This window comes from Callithrix jacchus, chromosome 7, assembly GCF_049354715.1.
Source record: "Callithrix jacchus isolate 240 chromosome 7, calJac240_pri, whole genome shotgun sequence".
Lineage (NCBI taxonomy): Eukaryota > Metazoa > Chordata > Mammalia > Primates > Cebidae > Callithrix > Callithrix jacchus.
The window spans coordinates 59,573,747-59,590,372 of record NC_133508.1 but is presented as its reverse complement, the minus strand read 5'-3'; the positions used below and the strand labels follow the sequence as shown (position 1 = coordinate 59,590,372).

General features: G+C 51.3%; 1 protein-coding gene across 7 annotated transcripts in view; it reads right to left on the bottom strand.

Annotated features, from left to right (window-relative positions):
* Positions 1 to 16,626, bottom strand: part of EPHB2 (EPH receptor B2) — a 203,964-nt gene that overhangs the window by 80,114 nt on the left and 107,224 nt on the right. The window lies entirely within an intron of this gene.

Below are 16,626 nucleotides of genomic sequence, written 5' to 3'. Positions count from 1 at the left end.
CTCCTAGCTTCCATTTTATGGCTGCATTTTTGTTCCACCTACTATTTTAAAAATCTCTTAAATGAGGCTGGGCATGGTGGCTCATACCTGTAATCCTAGCAATTTGGGAGGCCAAGGCAGATGAATCACGAGGTCAGGAGTTTGAGACCAGCCTGGACAATATGGTGAAATCCTGTCTCTACTAAAAAATACAAAAATTAGCCAGGTGTGGTAGCAGGTGCCTGTAATCCCAGCTACTTGGGAGGCTGAGGCAGGAGAATTGCTGGAACCCAGGAGGTGGAGGTTTCAGGGAGCCTAGATTTCACCACTGCACTCCAGCCCAGGCAACACAGAGAGACTCTGTCTCAAAACAAAACAAAACAAATCTCTTAAATGAAAAACTAAGTCACCCAAGAATTTTCCTTTCTTTCTTACAAGGTTGTAACAATATAATCTCTAGTATCTTTATGTGTTTACATGGGGGTGGTGGTATGGGTCACCCACATCAGCACAATTCATGTTCTAGAATATTCTCCGTGTCTGTATGCATGTGTACTCAGTAAGTCGCATGTGCATGACTGTGTATGCATGACGGTACTTGTCAATGTGAGTCTGTGGACACCTGTCTGTCCCTCTGTGCAGGTGCTATAATCATTAATAAAATATTTATTGTGCCCCCTCTTCTTCTATTATACAGAAAGTATTGGCTGAACCCTCAGAGTCTTAGGTGGAGGCACCTAACAGTTGTGACTGCTGATAAACACTCAGACGAATGTCTCAAATGCTGCGAAAGATCAGAGGAATTGTACTAAACAGGCTCTTGTGCAGTCAGGGAAGCCTTCCTGGAGGAAGAAGCATCTGACCTGAATCATGGCAGAGGAATAGCAACCAGCCAGACCGAAGAAGAGTGGTGTAGCCCAGCTGGGGTGGAACTCTTCATGACAATCGCTAGGGTTGCATCCCAGTCCAAGGGTTAGAAGCTGTGTGATTCTAATCAAGTCCCTTAACCTCTCTGGTAAGAATCCTGCACACCTTGCAGAAGTATTGCGGGGCTCCAATGAGAAAGAGGATAAATGTGGCTGGCAAGCTGAGAAGGGATCCATGGGGTTAAGACCGTAAAATTATAGCACTGGCAATAGCCGCCATTTCTGGAGGCCCAGCCTTGCGAATCTGCCCAGCCACACTGAGAGGTGGCATCGGTTTGCCCTTACTATTCAGAAAGCACCTGCAGCTCAGAGAGCTGCCATGACCCTCACCCAGGGCCATGGAGGGCTGGGCAGGTGCAGGGGTCTCAGGGCCCAGCGTTCTGAGCACGTGCACCTTGTTCCTGCCATTCCTGCTGCTGCAGCCCAGCCTGGAGTCTCTTGTCCCTACTTTTCTGGTTCTCCATCGCTCTCCCTATTCCCTGTGCAAAGAGCCGGGGGCTTCAAAGGTCCTCCTGGACTGCAAGGGAGGAAACTAGCAACATTGGTTGCTCCATCTGGGGCCTGGGGAAGCCCAATTCCTCCTCTCCCCAGTCCCCCTCCCACCTGGGGCTCCCTTTGCAGATTTATGTGGGGCAGAGAATCAGGTTAATGGAATCCTGGCTGCCTCTGGCTGGGTGCGGGGTGGATAGCCCCCTCTGGAAGCCATGACGGTCAGCCCTCAGTTTCCAGCCCAGCCTCACACAGACCCTCTTGGGCCCTTGAGGAGCCCGAGGGGAGGGTGTCAACATTTCACACCTTTCTGAGGAAGCCCAGGTCGGCACCTCCCACCTACCACCAGGGGACTGGGTTTCTGCAATCAGTTTGGCCCTCCCCCTCACGTCACCTCCAACAGCTCCTGCTACCTCTGCCAGGCCGTGTGGCACGTGTTGCGGCTCTGGATTTGGAAAGCCCTGGATTCCTGCCCTGCACTGCCTGACCTCAGGCAAACCACTCAGGTTCCTCGAGCCTCAGTTTCTTCATCCGTAAAATGGAAATAATAGAGGACTCAATTTTAGGGTTGCTGGGTTTACATGAGAAGATTCACGCAAAAGGCTTAGCAGGTTGCCTGGCACACAGTAGGCACTCGGTATTTTTGAATAGATAAGTGCTATTACACAATGCCTAAAGCTGAGGCTTTGTGCAAAATGCTGCCACTTTTTACTGAGGGGGAGACGTAGCAGGGGGAAGCCACACCCCTTCCCAGTTCTGGTTTGTCTCTGAACACAGTCTATGTGCAAGACACTCTGTAAGCTGCCCTGCAGAAATCACCTCACTCAATGCCCATCACCATCCCTGCAGCCACCCCTCATCCTCAGTGGACCTGCTGTTCTTCAAAGGGCACAAGCTGCCAGCGTGGACCTGCAAAGATGCAGTCAGCACTGCCAGGTTGATCTGGGGAGCCCCTGGGTTTACTGCCTGTCTGGCATCCCAGGTTCAGACTTTTAGACTCTGGTAGTCAACACAGAGCATGACCCCTCTTCCTTAATCTAGCTTCCTCTTCCTGGCACCCACACACTTGGCCATTCCACCTTTGAAATGTCTGCTGTCGTTCTTGGGGCCTGTTTTCCTACTTGTAAAATGGGGCGACTGGACTAAATGCTTCTTGTCGATCTAAGACTGTTGGCATAAAGAAATGAACATGAATTTTGAACATATTAGGGGCCAGGTATCCCTTGCCTCCTGGTGACCCTGTGAGGGAGGGTCTGCTGTTAGCTCCCACATTACAGATGGAGAAACCAAGGCCTGGGGAGGTAATGTCACTGGCTCAGCACACTCAACAATGTGAAGCCAGTTGGGGATTCAAGCATAGTCCTGTCTGGCCCTTTCTTTCCCTGGTGTGCACAGCCTCCTCCTCTGAGCAGGCTTCCACAGAGGCTGCAAAGAACTGGAAGGAATCATGTGGTCCCTGCACGGGTCCCCTTCAGTGTCTGAGAACCGCCCCTCCTCTCAGAGCGCAGCATCTGATGCCAGCCTTCGGGGACAAAGGCTGGGCAGCCAGCTCCCCTCTGTGCAGCCCTGGAATTCCCGCCCAAGCCTTTTCTCTGCATTTTTGGAGCCTGGCCCAGGGTTGGCCCACCAGTCCTGGGAAGGAATTTGCAGTTTCTTGTTTCTAAAGGAAGGAAGAGCAAATTGTCAGCCCTAGCCCCCGCTTTCCACCAGTCAAACCTGAGCATGATCATGAACTCGCACAGCCATTTATTGTTTACAAATCCCTTCCTCCTAAGCCTGGAGCTCAAAGCCTCCGCTTGGTGCCTCGACTTACCTCTCCTGCCTCATTGCCATCACTTTGAGCCTTTGCTGCTGTCCAGACAAAAGTTCCTGATGATTCCTGAACATCACACGCGGTTGTCTCCTGGGCCTTTGCTCCTGTCACTTTCTGCCTGGAATGCCCTTGCCATCTGTCATCCCTATATACCCAAATTCTGGCTAGTCTGAGACCCAGCCTCACCTCCAGGAAGCCCTCCATGATGCCCAGGCCATCCCCACCATCCCCAACCCCCACAGCACTTCCTCTGTGTCCCCAGATGGCCCTGCCATTCCATTCCTTAGGGCAGGGGGCTGTCTTGATTCATGTCCATCTCCCCAGTTGCCTCAGAAGATGATCTGAAAGTGACAGTTGAAAAAATGGATGAATGATGGAGGGGGAAGGGTGTTTGATCAAAACCAGTGTGGCTATGTGTGCACTAGACAGGCAGGTGAGGGTCAAGGCCAGCTGTGGAGAGGCTTCTGGGGACCACACACCCGTGGTCCCTCACACCCTGGCTTGGAATCTGGGTGCGGCCTGCAGAGCCGACCCCATCAGGCTGCAGGTGTCCTGCCCACATGCTGGAAGCTGATCCTGTGGGCCCCTAAGACACACATTAACAAAAGGAGAGCGGCGGACCCGAGCCTCTCCCCGCTGGGTGTGTGCTGGGGGTGGGGAGGGGCTGACTGCAGGCCCAGGCAACTGCTCCCACCTTCCTGCCAAGGCTCCAGGGCCTGGGGGCTGCATGTGGCTCCCGCCTCCCAGCCCCATAGTGGATCTGCCCACTTCACCAGTGCTCTGAGGAGTAATGAGTCAGTCAATGTCATGTGCTTTGCACAGGATCTGGCACAAGACACGTAAAATGTTCTCGCAGCACTCACAATCTCTAATTCTTGATGTGACACTACGGCACCTGAATACTGAATATTCTATGGTTCTTGACTATGACATTCGATGACTACAGCATTCTATAGTTCCTGCCTCTAAGTCTACAAGTGAATATTCTATGCGTGTGTGAGAAAATTGTATAATTTTCTCTATGACTGCACCATTCTAAAATTCCTGCTACTAAGGTTACAATTTCAATATTCTATGGTGGTAGAATTCTAGAATTCTATGATTCTGACCCTTTTGTGCCTGCAACATTCTAAAACTCCTGCTTCTTGGTATTCTCTGCGCCTAGTCATCTTAGCACTTCTATGATTAAATGATTGTAACATTCAGCTGGGTGCAGTGGCTCATGCCTGTAATTCCAACACTTTGGTAGGCTGAGGCAGGCGGATCATGAGGTCAGGAGTTTGCGACCAGCTTGACAAACATGGTGAAACCCCGTCTCTACTAAAAAAACAATACAAAAATTAGCAGGGCGTGGTGGTGCCTGCCTATAATGCCAGCTACTCAGTAGGCTGAGGCAGGAGAATCCCTTTAACCCGGGAGGCAAAGGTTGCAGTGAGCCGAGATTGCACCACTGCACTCCAGCCTGGGCGATAGCGTGAGACTCCGTCTCAAAAAATAAATAAGTGTAACATTCTATAATTCTATGATTACAACCTTTCTAGGACTGCAACATTCTAAAATGCTTGCCTGACTGTGATTTTAACACTGTGCAAATCTGTGGCCATTAATAGGCAGTGACTGTGGTGTCATGCCAGCCTGTGATCTTGGGCTGCTGGCCTCATCACCTCCCCGCACTGCCAGCCCCTGGCTGCTTGGCGGTTCTATCAGTGTTCACAGTTCTTTCTGAAAGGTCTCCAGCTTTCTTCTACCGTCTCGCCCCTCTGGCCTCTTCCTGCCAGAACAAGGGTTGGGTCAACTCCGTGTTCACTGGTGCAGATGTAGAAGAGGCTCCAGGAGCTGCTAGGTGGGGTAGGCAGGGCTGGAGGGAGCTAGAGGGGCCTGGATGCCTCAGCTGCTTCCTGGGCCACAGTGTTGGGTGGGCCATGAGCAGCGTAGGCCCTGCTGCTGCTACTTCTGCCAGGGTCTGTGGAGAGGCACATGCAGCCACTCATGAAGCCCATGCCGCAGTCCCTGAGGAGCTCAGCCCCTGGTGGTGTCCCCGCTGTCATCACTGACACAAGACCCAAGACAGCCGTGAGCCTGGGCAGCTGGCTCAACCCAGGGAGAATTGAGTGGGGGTGGCTTTAGCACCTCAGTGTCCCAGGGCCAGGGAAGCAGAACAGAGATCCCTGCTGGCCACCTCTGCTTTGAAATGTTTGTCTTTGCCTGGGCATCAAACGTGGCCTCTTTCCTTTCACTCTGAGTGTGTGGGTGTGTGTGGCTGTGCGTGTGACTGTGAGCACTCATGTTTGTGGCCCTGGCTCTGTCTCTGTGGGTGTCACTGTGCAGGTCCCTGGCGTGTAGGTCTCTATACGCATGTGGACGGTAAAGCCCTCTGGAGCAAGGCCAAGGGTCTGTCACCTTTTGGCTGGTTCACTCTGCAGTTGCCTGAGCCCTGGCAGAGCCATTTCCAGGCACAAGCGAGAGGGAACAGGACAGGTAGGAAGTGTCACTAAGAATTAGTTTTCTCTTATCTCTGATTGCTCTGTGTAGACCATACTGCCCGCAAGGCTCTGGCTTGAGGACCCTAGCACTTCATCACCCTCCTCACTGGCGTGGTTTTATTGAGTAATTACTATGTCCGAGGTGCTTCCCATGAGTCCCCTAAATTAAGTCCTCACAGTGACCTCGGGAGGTAAGTGCCATCATTACCCATTTTCTCTTTTATTCCCTGAGACGGAGAATCGCTCTGTCACCAGTGTGGAGTGCAGTGGTATGATCTTGGCTCACTGCAACCTCCGCCTCCTGGGTTCAAGCCAGTCTCCTGCCTCAGCCTCCTGAGTATCTGGGACTACAGGTGCGTGCTACCGTGGCCAGCTAATTTTTATATTTTTAGTAGAGACAGGGTTTCACTGTGTTGGCAAGGCTGATCTCAAACTTCTGATCTTCCCAACTTGGCCTCCCAAAGTGCTGGGATTATAGGCGTGAGCCACTGCGCCTGGCCTCCTTACCCATTTTCTAGATGGGAAAATTGAGATTTCAAGAGATGCAGCCCAAAGTCACCAGCTGGTGAGCGGTCAGGTTGCATCCAGGCTTGGTGGACAGCAAAGCCACTACTATGTATATAGGCTATCATGCTATATGCCAGGCTGGCAGCCACGGGACCCTTCCCGAGAATACACTGGGGACGAGGGGTACCTCTCTTCCACCTGCTCCTGTGGGCCCCTGCTGTGAGCCAGGTTGGGAGCAGAGGGCACAGAGATGGGAGCAATCCAGTTCCTGTCATGAATACGGACAACGGGAGGCCAGAGAGGACCTGAGCCCGGGGGCGGCACATGATCCAAGGGCGCCGAGGACGGATGTGACACATTCATCCGGGGAAACCAGGGCGGGCTCTCTGCAGGTGGCCTGGTCTGAGCTGGATCTGAAGAAATGAGCGGAGTTTCCCTAAGCAGGGCAGGGGAATGGAGAAAGGTGAGGGTTTCTTCTCCTTTCATGGAAATGTGGTGCTCTGGTGGGGAGGAAGCGGAGCAGGAGCTCTGGATTCCATACTCATTTACTAAGAATTTCAGGAAAAACTGGTTTGGCTCAGGCTGGACAGAAGGCAAAGATCAACTGGAGGTCAAAGGCAGGGGGAGGGGCTGTGAGACATCCAGAAAGAACCTCCCTCAATTCTTAAACCCTCCCTGGGTTGGGACCTGCGTCAGGCCTCAGGCCGCAGGGACACAGTGAGCCAGGCCGGCTCCCGCATCGCTGGAAGAGCTCGGCATCCTGGGGGAGGCAGCATTTCTTAGGGCCAGACAAGGAGGGGGCTGTGGGACATCCAGAAAGAACCCATCACAGTTCATAAACCCTCCCTGGGTTCTGCCAGCCTGGATCCTGCATCGCTGGAAGAGCTCGCCATCCTGGGGGAGGCAGGCACGACAGCATTTCTCAGGGCTGGACAAGCACAGGCTCTTTGGAAAGGGAAACGGTCTTTTGCGGCCTTTCTTTGGAGACCACCCCCCCCAGTCCTCAGACGCCAGGAGCAAGGATGCCTTCCCCTTGAGAGGTCACTGGGAGAGAAGTGTTGCTTTAGAACTGGTCACAACAATATTGTTTGTTTGGTTCGGCATTAAAATCTAAACATTAAGAATTTAAATTCTGCTAGAATTCCTGGGTCCCTGAGAATATATTTGGGACCCTCTTCGCATTCTGGGGTTTGCAGACCCCAGCTGCAGAAGGTGTGAGCTGGTACCTGGGAGCTGGCACCACAAAGAAACTCTAAACATACTCCTTAAGCCCAAGGTCATGGGGAGAGGCAGGTGCGCCCACCGTTTTCTAAAGCACTTTCTATGCTTCTGGAAGTCTCAATGAACGCACTCAACAGACACACTGCCTGGAGTAAGGCAGGCTTCCAGCTTCCTGCTTCCTCACTCCAATTTACTCCCCCGCTGCCAGTGGCCTATCAGCTGATCTAGCTACTCTCCTGCTCAAAATCTGGCCATGGCTCCCCAGTATCCTCAGGATTACAGTTTAAATCCCTGAGCCGGCATCCAGGCCTCAGCAGGGGCCTCCTCACCTCACTCCTGGGGCCGCAGCCTTCAACCCGCCCTGCACTCTTAGCTCCCAGCCACTCTGGGACCAGGGTTCTGACTGACTCCGCTCCTGGGATCTCCCCTCCCCACCTCAGACACCAGCCAACACACCCCCTCCCCGATGATTCTCATTTGTCTAACTCTCTTGGCAGATGCTTCCCTGGCTCCTGCCAGGGGCAGACATGATGATCTGGTTTCCCACCTGCAGCAGGGCCCTGGTAACCAAGGCAGCCAGTGCCTCCTCGGGTAGTTCCTGCTTTGCCTTGCAAAAGGCAGAGGCTGCACCTGGCCCCCAGGGTGGCCCTAGCCCCCAGCTCCCACTTAGTCCTCCTGCTCCAGATGTGAGGTTTTCTGAGCCAGCTGGACATCTATTCTCTCACCCTGGCCACTGCATGAGGGGATCAGAGAGCATCTTGTTCTCCCTCTTCCTGCCCCTTCCAACTTATGGATGGGAGTGAGGTATAAGCCCAGAGAGGGTGAGACACTTGAAGGGAGCAGCAGAGCAAGGCCTGAGACCTGGGCATCTGAGTCCTGGACCGGTGCCCTGCTCACCCTCTGATGTAGGCTCCTTCCCAGCCCTCTCCACTCTTGACCCAAGGGTGGCTGCCATAGTGTTTGTTCTCCCCGGATCATGTGAGGAGTTCGGCATGCACACAGATCACTCCTGAAAAACTGCATCTTCAGTGAAACTGGGATGCCAGCATCTAGGTTGTCAGCCCCATCTCATCGACCTCATCCACTGATTAGATCTTCCTTTCTTCTGACCATCTATCCAATTGTATAACTAACTAATGGGGCTGATAACCTAGAATGGCTCAGAGAGGTCAAGTGCCTTTCCTAAGGTCACACAGGAATCCAGGTTTACCTGAATCAGACAGTTTATGTCCAGAAAGTGTGGTCAGTTTACGGAGTCTGCTTGAGACCACAGACTAGGTTCCTGACCTATGAATGTTCTAGGAGTTCCTGATGACCTGAGAGTACTTCCTTCAGAAGAGGAGGACAGTGTCCCATCCCCAAGTTCCCTTCCCCCAAGGCTGCGGAGGAGCCAGGCTCTCTGTTACCAGCTCTGCCCACCTATGGGCTGTCTGGCAATGCCCCTGGGAACCTGGCACTGGGCAGCCGACCCTGCCCTGGCCACAGGTGCCCTGGGACGGAATGCTCACAGGGCCGCCATCCCAGGCTGGAGCTGAAAATTAAATTAAAGCCACGACAGGGACAGTTAATTAAAGCAGATTAGCGCGAGACTAATTAGGGACACTGACACTGGAACCATCGCACTCCAAGATGTTAATTAGCTGTTCATTAATGTCAGCTCCCTGTTCAAGGGAGAAATATGAACAGCCCTTATCCGGGGCTTCATTCTGGAGCTGAGTAAACAGGGGCAGCCGCCCAATGGCAGCCCCAGCCTCCACCCGTCTTCCCTCCCTCCCTCTGGCCCTGGTATCTGCCTACTCCCTTTGTCTCCCTCTTATACCAGTTTCTGAATACTGGCACCGCCAGAGAGACCCTGGACCCACGGAAAGAAACAGCTCAGTTGGGGCCCAACACGCAACAGCTCTGGAAGGTAGCTTACCTGCTCTGTAAGTCAGCCTTGTACACAGGAAACGCTCTATCTCTGCCTTCCTACTCACTGGTCTGAGTCAGATAGAGGCCTTTCTTTTTCCTTCCTTCCTTCCTTCCTTCCTTCCTTCCTTCCTTCCTTCCTTCCTTCCTTCCTTCCTTCCTTCCTTCCTTCCTTCTCTTCCTTCCTTCCCTCCCTTCTTCCCTCCCTCCCTCCCTTCCTTCCTATAATATATCTACCCATCCATTCACAAATCCATCTATGATCCATGTATTCATAATTTTCTCCCATCCACTAATGATTTTATCAAAAACCTACCTCCAGCCCCTCCCATATATTTAATTTTCCCTTTGCTGATCCATTCATCTGGCCATTCATTTAGCAGGAATACACCCATTCACTCTCTCCACCCATCTGTCAACCTATCTTCCTAAGCACTGTTTCACCCGTCCAGCCAGTGAACCTACCAATCCATCCGCTGAGTCTTCTACCCACATACAGCAGCCACTCACTCGCTCACTGTCATTCACTCATCTAAACACAGATTCTTCCACCTGCCAATCCTTCATCTTTCCATTCCTCTCATACACATCTTTGATCACCTACTATGTGCCAGGCACCATGCTAGGTGCTGGGGGAGAGGAGGAAAACAGAGACGAGGAAAAGCTTAGACAGTGGAATCCTGACTTTTGTTCCTACTTTATAGATGAGAAAAATCAAGATTAAAAGAGGTGAATTACTTGCCTAAGGTCACCCAGCACACGATCCATCCAGTGTTCATTTAACAAATATTTGTTATATCACCTACGTGAATTATTATATACCACTTGAGGATACAGTGATAAACACAGTTCCTAACTGCATGAGCATCACAGTACTTCTCGAGATAATCTGAGGAAAGTTATTACTGCCGCCCACTCAAATGCACATATATACACACACAGGAAGCATTCTGTAAACAACTTCAGTAAGTTCGTAAATCTCCTTAAAGGCCATCCACACATATTAAGTCAAGATCTGTGGCACTGGCTGGAGAGACATACAAGTAAAGAGAAAGCCAAACCCAGTGTTCTATACATTATAATACAGATGTGAGGAGGAGTCAGTGAAGGCTTCCTGGAGGAGGTGATATCCAAGTTGAGTTATGAAGGATGGGCAAAGGTAGCTAGGTAGCTAAACAGGCTAGTTAACCTCCATTTGCATGGTGCTGTGTGTGCAAAACTTAGAGGAGCGAGTCAGTTGAGGGAGCTTTTTGGAAACCATGGTGGGCCTATCTGGGATGACTGGAGCCGATGTGTGCAGGGGATGGGGCAGAGCTAACTTGGACTCGGGTCTCCTGTCTGGCTCTTCCTAAGAAATGAGGACCTGCCTCTCGCCTCACTGTTCCCTTTGCTCTGGGAATGGATGGGGTTTATGTTGGTCTTGGTGGCTCCTAGCTTAGGGCTCGGCCGAACCACAGTCCGACTGTCTCCCAGAGGCCTCAGGCCTGTTCTCTGCCAGGCAAAAGGAACTATATTCCAGGCATGAACCTTAGCCATGTGGCTCTGTGGGACAGGTTCTCCATCATCCCAGCCTCTGCCTGAAGCTAGGGATTGGAAGGCAGGGAGGGGAGACCCCTGCAGGCACTGGGCCTGAAGCTGGACAGCTGGCCACACTAGCACATGGCTGGCTCTCACTTTCATTTTTTAAAAGAAAAAAATTAAAAAATAGAGATGGGGTTTCACTATGTTGCCCAGGCTGGTCTCAAACTCCTGGCCTCAAGTGATCCTCCTGCCTTGGCCTCCCGAAGTGTTGGGATTACAGGTATGAGCCACTAGGCCTGGCTGATCCCTTTACCTTTGATCCTTCTCCATTTTGGTTTAGATGCGTCTTTTCAAAAGATCATATAGCTGGACTTACTCTATTTTTTAACCCTAAGAGTCACTGCCTAGCAACAAGGAACTATAACTTATTTACGTTTATTGTAGCACTGTAATTGGTATATAAGATGTCTAACAAAGATTGTTCTTTCTTCTCAGCATCATCCAAGGACCTTAGGTTTTTGTTCTCCCTTATCCATTGCCCCTTCCACAAGTACAACCTCTGGAGCTTCATGTGCTGAGGAATATATGGCTCTATGCATATTAGTAACCACATTCATTAAGCAAAAGCCACCTCTGGCTTCAGAGTATCTCGTAAACTGTCCGAGTAGGAAAGACCTTTAAGATCCTCAGACCAGAATGCTAAAGGCCAAGGTCAGACATCTTTTGTATCCATGTTGGGAACAGAATCAGATCCTCTGTTACTCAGTCCAAAGGTTAATAGAAGCCCCAAAGGGCAACTACCCGAAGGCCCAGGCAAGAGAGAGAGGAAACTGGAAAGTGAGAAGAACAATCCAAGGACCAGAGGAAACGTCCCAGAATGTAGGAGGGACTGAGGGGATTTCTTGTGCCAAGAACTTGCGTTTTGTGATTACGAAGACCGGCTTCTGAGCATGATTCTGCTACCATTTTTTGTTCAATCCTGGGCAAGTCCCTTCCCCTCTCTGGGCTTCAGGTTCCTTTTCTGGGACACCAGAAAGATGGATTTGATGACTTATCAGACTGCACTGTAAATTTCCATCTAAACATCTGGAGGGGGCAGTTTAGAATAATGCTGATGGAAGTCACTGATGACAGTCCCAATATCTGACCTCTCCTTATTCCTTAGTAATAGGACCTACTTTTTAGCTGGGCACATAGTCTTCCAGAATCAAGCTTACACTTCCCGTATATCTTGCATCTGGGAAGTATAGTCATGTAATTTGGTTCTGGCTGATGCGATGTTAGCAGAAATGGCAGCTGCAATTTCTAGGAAGTGTCCTTAAAAGAAGCATGTGTGTCTGTCTTTACCACTTCCTCTTTCCTGCTGGCTGGGATGTGGATGCGATGGTTGGAGGGTTGGCAGCCAGCTTAAATATTGGGACCAAGACAGGAACCTGAGTCCTTCACGATTATGGAGCCGTACCAGCTACCTGCTTCTAGCTTTCATTTACTTGAGGGAAGAATAAACTCCAATCTTATTTAAGCCACGGTTATTTTGATTTTCTGTTACTCACAATCCAAATGGATGCAAATGGTTAAAAGTGCATGCCATGGATTCGAACATACTTAGTTTGAGTCCCAGTTCTACCACTAATAATCTGAGCGATCTCATGCAAATCACTTGACTGCTAAGTCTTGGTTTCTCTGTATGTAAAATGGTTATAATAACAAATACTTCTTGGTTTAGTTCCAAAGAGAAAATAAAGCATGCATGTAAAGCCATTGGCATAGTCTTTGTTTCATGATTAAGGGCTTGGTAAATAATAGCTGCTTTTTTTTTTTTTTTTGAGACAAGCTGTCACTGTGTCACCCATGCTGGAGTGCATGGAGTACAGTGGTGCCATCACGGCTCACTGCAGCCTCAACCTTCTGGGCTCAAGTGATCCTCCCGCCTCAGCCTCCTGAGTAGTTGGGACCACAGGCACACAACACCAAACCCGGCTAATTTTCTTTGTATTTTTTGTAGAGATGGGAGTCTCACTATGTTGCCCAGGCTGATCTCGAACTCCTGGGCTCAAGTGATCCTCCTACCTCAGCCTCCCAAAGCGCTGGGATTACAGGCATGAGCCGCAGCGATCAATAGCTGCTATTGTTATAGCCTTCATTATTATCATTTGCACCAGCTAATCTCTGCCCTAGGAGTTCCATGAAAGCTGTAACTCCTGTCGCTCTCTGGCTTTCAGGGGAAGCATCTTCACTGTGTTATACTTGGGATGGTACATGTAAGAATGGGAGCACCAAGGCTTCAATGCCAGACAGTCCTGGGTTCAAATCTCAACTTCACCATTTACTCACGGTGTGATCTTAGCTAGGTCTCACCACCTTTCTGAGCCTGCTCTCTTTACCTGGGGATGCTGATATGTATCTCAATAGGGTTGTTTTAGGCTTTCAAGCTGATAACCTCCAGGAGGGCCTGGGGCAGGGTTACTGCTGGAGAAATGGGAGCTGAGTCTATGGCTTCAGGAAGTGCCTGTCTTCAGCACAGAGGATACATGAATGGTGTGGGTATGACCATGCTGGTGTTGGCTCTTCCGGAGAAAAAAGTCACGCCATCACTCATCTTTCGGTCTAACTGGCCCTGAGGGAGTGGTTAAGACATGGGAAGGAAAACCAAAGCTCCATTAAAAAAAAAAAAAACCAATCAATTTGTAGCAATCCAAATAAAAGCCATTAGATGTGGCTTCCTCACTGGAGGTACCCAGGGGCCTCTTCCTTACCAGGCTCCCAGGAAATTGATTGGCAATTACTGACACTAATGGGAGCTGGGAGGGCCTGGTGATTTCCCCATCACTCTCTGGGGACAGCGATGACATGTCAAGATCTGTCAGGCTGAGTCTGTCCCGGAGTGGTCAGGACCCCAGATCTGGCCAGAGATGGGGTGGCCAGCTGGGGTTGAGTCCCCTTGAGGACCCTCACCCCTTTACTTATTTATAACTTGGTTTGACTCATGGTGACTTAATGGGCCTACTGGGGCTATGCAGATGGCGGGTCCCATAACAGGAAGATGGGTGGAGGGTACCAGTAGGATTCCAGGCCTGCCCTTTGACCTGAATCCAGAATTCCATAAAGAAGTCCTCGGTCTTCACAGGAAGTCTTCGGGCAGAAAGGGAAAAAAGGGGCTGCCAGAGAGGCTGAAACAAAGGTTGTGAGAGGCGGTGGCCAGAGCCAGAGTTTCAAGGCAGAATGAAATGGCACAAAGACCAGCAGAGAGAGAGAGAGAGAGAGAGAGACAGGCATCTGCTGGGAGACCAGGCTGTGGAACAGCAGAGCTGGCAAGGCCCTGAGAAGTCATCTAATTCAGGCTTGTCTTTTTATAGCTCCTCAGCAGCCAAGGCACAGAGAGGGGAAGGCACTATCCTGAAGTCTCACAGCATGGCTCCGGGGAGGCTGGGATTAGAACTTCATTAGCTGCCCCCAGTGAGCCAGAAAGTAAGACTTCCCCTGGGATGGGGGAGCCTAGGTTAAGGTTGGGGGGCATTCACTCTAACCTATGGGGGCCATCTCTGAGCCTGGGGGTGGAGACTCTGTGTAGTGGAGAGAAAGATACATACACAGATGGTGACAATTCGGAGTGACAGGGGAGGCACAGAGTGTGGGAGCTCAGGGGATGGCCAACTACCCCAGTCTTGGGGGAGGGGGTGGTTAGGGGAGGATTCTTGGAGGTGACATCACAACGGAGATCTTCATGGATAAATGGATGCTAAGATCAATGGTGAAGGGGAGGGAAGAGAAAGAAGGGAATTCTAGGCCTGGCGCACAGCATGTGCAAAGGCTCAGAGGTAGGACTCACCATATCCCCGCCGCACAGTGAAGGCAGAGTGGCAGTGCCCAGTGCAGGGGTGAGTGGGAAGGTTGGGCCAGATGGCGACAGGCTTTCCTTGTGGGATGGGAAGGAGTTTGACCTTTATCCTGTGTGTAATCAGGACATGTTTTAGGTAGATACACACCATGACCAGATTTCCATTTTAGAAAGATGGTTCTGGAGCTGCCAGAGGGGAATGGATGGATGGGGAAGGGGACAGGCATGGGGCACGGGGAGACCACTACCCAAATCCAGAATGATGACAAGGTCTGCTATGCCAGGGTGGGGGCTCATGGGGCCTGGAGGGAAGGTGATACTCAGAGATATTCAGGAGAGAAAATGGGCAGGACGTGGTGTCTGTCCCCATAGCCAGCCTGAGGTGTGGGAGGGCTGGAGGATGGCTCGGGGTGGGACTGGAGGAAGATGTGGTGGGGGGCTGGCCAGGTACTGAACTTGAGGGACAGATGGATCCAGCACAAGGACCTGAAGGCAGGTGGACCACGTGGTCTGGCAGAGGGTGAAAGGGCTAGCTGTAGTAAGGGAGGTGACCAGTTAAGGATCAGAGAGGTTAAGTGTCTAATTCCAGATGACACAGATGGCAGGGGCCTTGCTGGCTTCAATCCCAAAGGCCATACATTTCCTATCACTTGGGCTGCCCTTCAGGGAAAAGATCAAAGGGTGGACCCTTCCCTCCCAGCAGTTCCACAGCTTATGCCCTGACCTCTGGCCCACCTCCCAGTCTGAGCCCAGGAAGCTCAGCGATGGGGTCCTCTTCCTGTCCCCGCCATCAGGTCAGCCCCATCCTTGGCCACGCAGGCCCCTGGCCAGTAGGCAGTGAGGCTGAGATCACTGCAGTCTGAGGGCTCGATCCCTGAGAGTTCACGCCAGCCAGGGGGTCATTCATGCCTAGAGTGTCTTTGGGGGGCCAGGCTCTCCTTTAACCTGCCTGCTCGGAGCTCTGGAAGCATGAGGCTGAGCATGGGCACTGCTAGGTAGGTGTTTCTCTCTTCCTATCAAGGAGTTCTTGGCTAAAGCATAGTCCAAGCCCTGAAAACCCCAGGAAGCTCAGGCACTGAAGCCCCATGCGCCCAAAGCACAAAGAGGGCTGAAGACGGAGTCTCTGGGTAAGCATTTCTGAACAGGAAGGAGCCTGTGGGCATATGTGGCCATGGGGTGGTTCATATGACTAAAAAGGCAGCAGACTACCCCAGCAGCAAGCATGGGCTTTGAGCCAGGCAGCTGCGTGTTCTAATCCAGCTGTGTGACCTTTGGTGAGTCATAAGCCTCTCTTTGCCACATTTCATCTGCAAAATGGAAATCATATCAGGACCTGCTGCAGATCGTGGTTATGAGGATTCAGTGATGTTCATGTTCATGTTTAGAACACGTTCAATGTTTACATTAAGAACACACAAGTTTAGAAGAGTTTACAGTCTAATAATGTTGCCTGGGATGATGATGATAAGGCTACAGGTGGTCGCATCAAAGCAACATCATTCTCGTCTCACCTGGTCTGACCCTGTGGTGGGAGCAGACCTGGTTATATTTATTCTGGGCCTGTACTCACCCTTGGGGGCTGGCTGTGGCATCGAGCGAGGCTGCCCATCCACCTTGGTATTGATCTTCCTGTCCACCAGGAAGGCACGATGCGTTTAACGCATCAGCCAGCGGCTGGTGATGATCCCAGCTGGGAGCCAGCCTGCCTGATTGCAGCTCTCCAAGTGGGTCAGGGAGTTGGAGAAAAGTAAAACTTCTCAGAGGGGCATCCACAGTGGTCTGCGGCTCCAGTGGTCAACGCCCTGGCCAAGAGACCTGGACTGAGGTGCTAGCTTGGCCCCCATCCCTCACAGGGTGACCTTAGGCAAATCACTCAGCCACTGTTAGCCTCATCACTTCAGACTTCATACATCTCCTGCCTATCCATCATCTCACCTGACC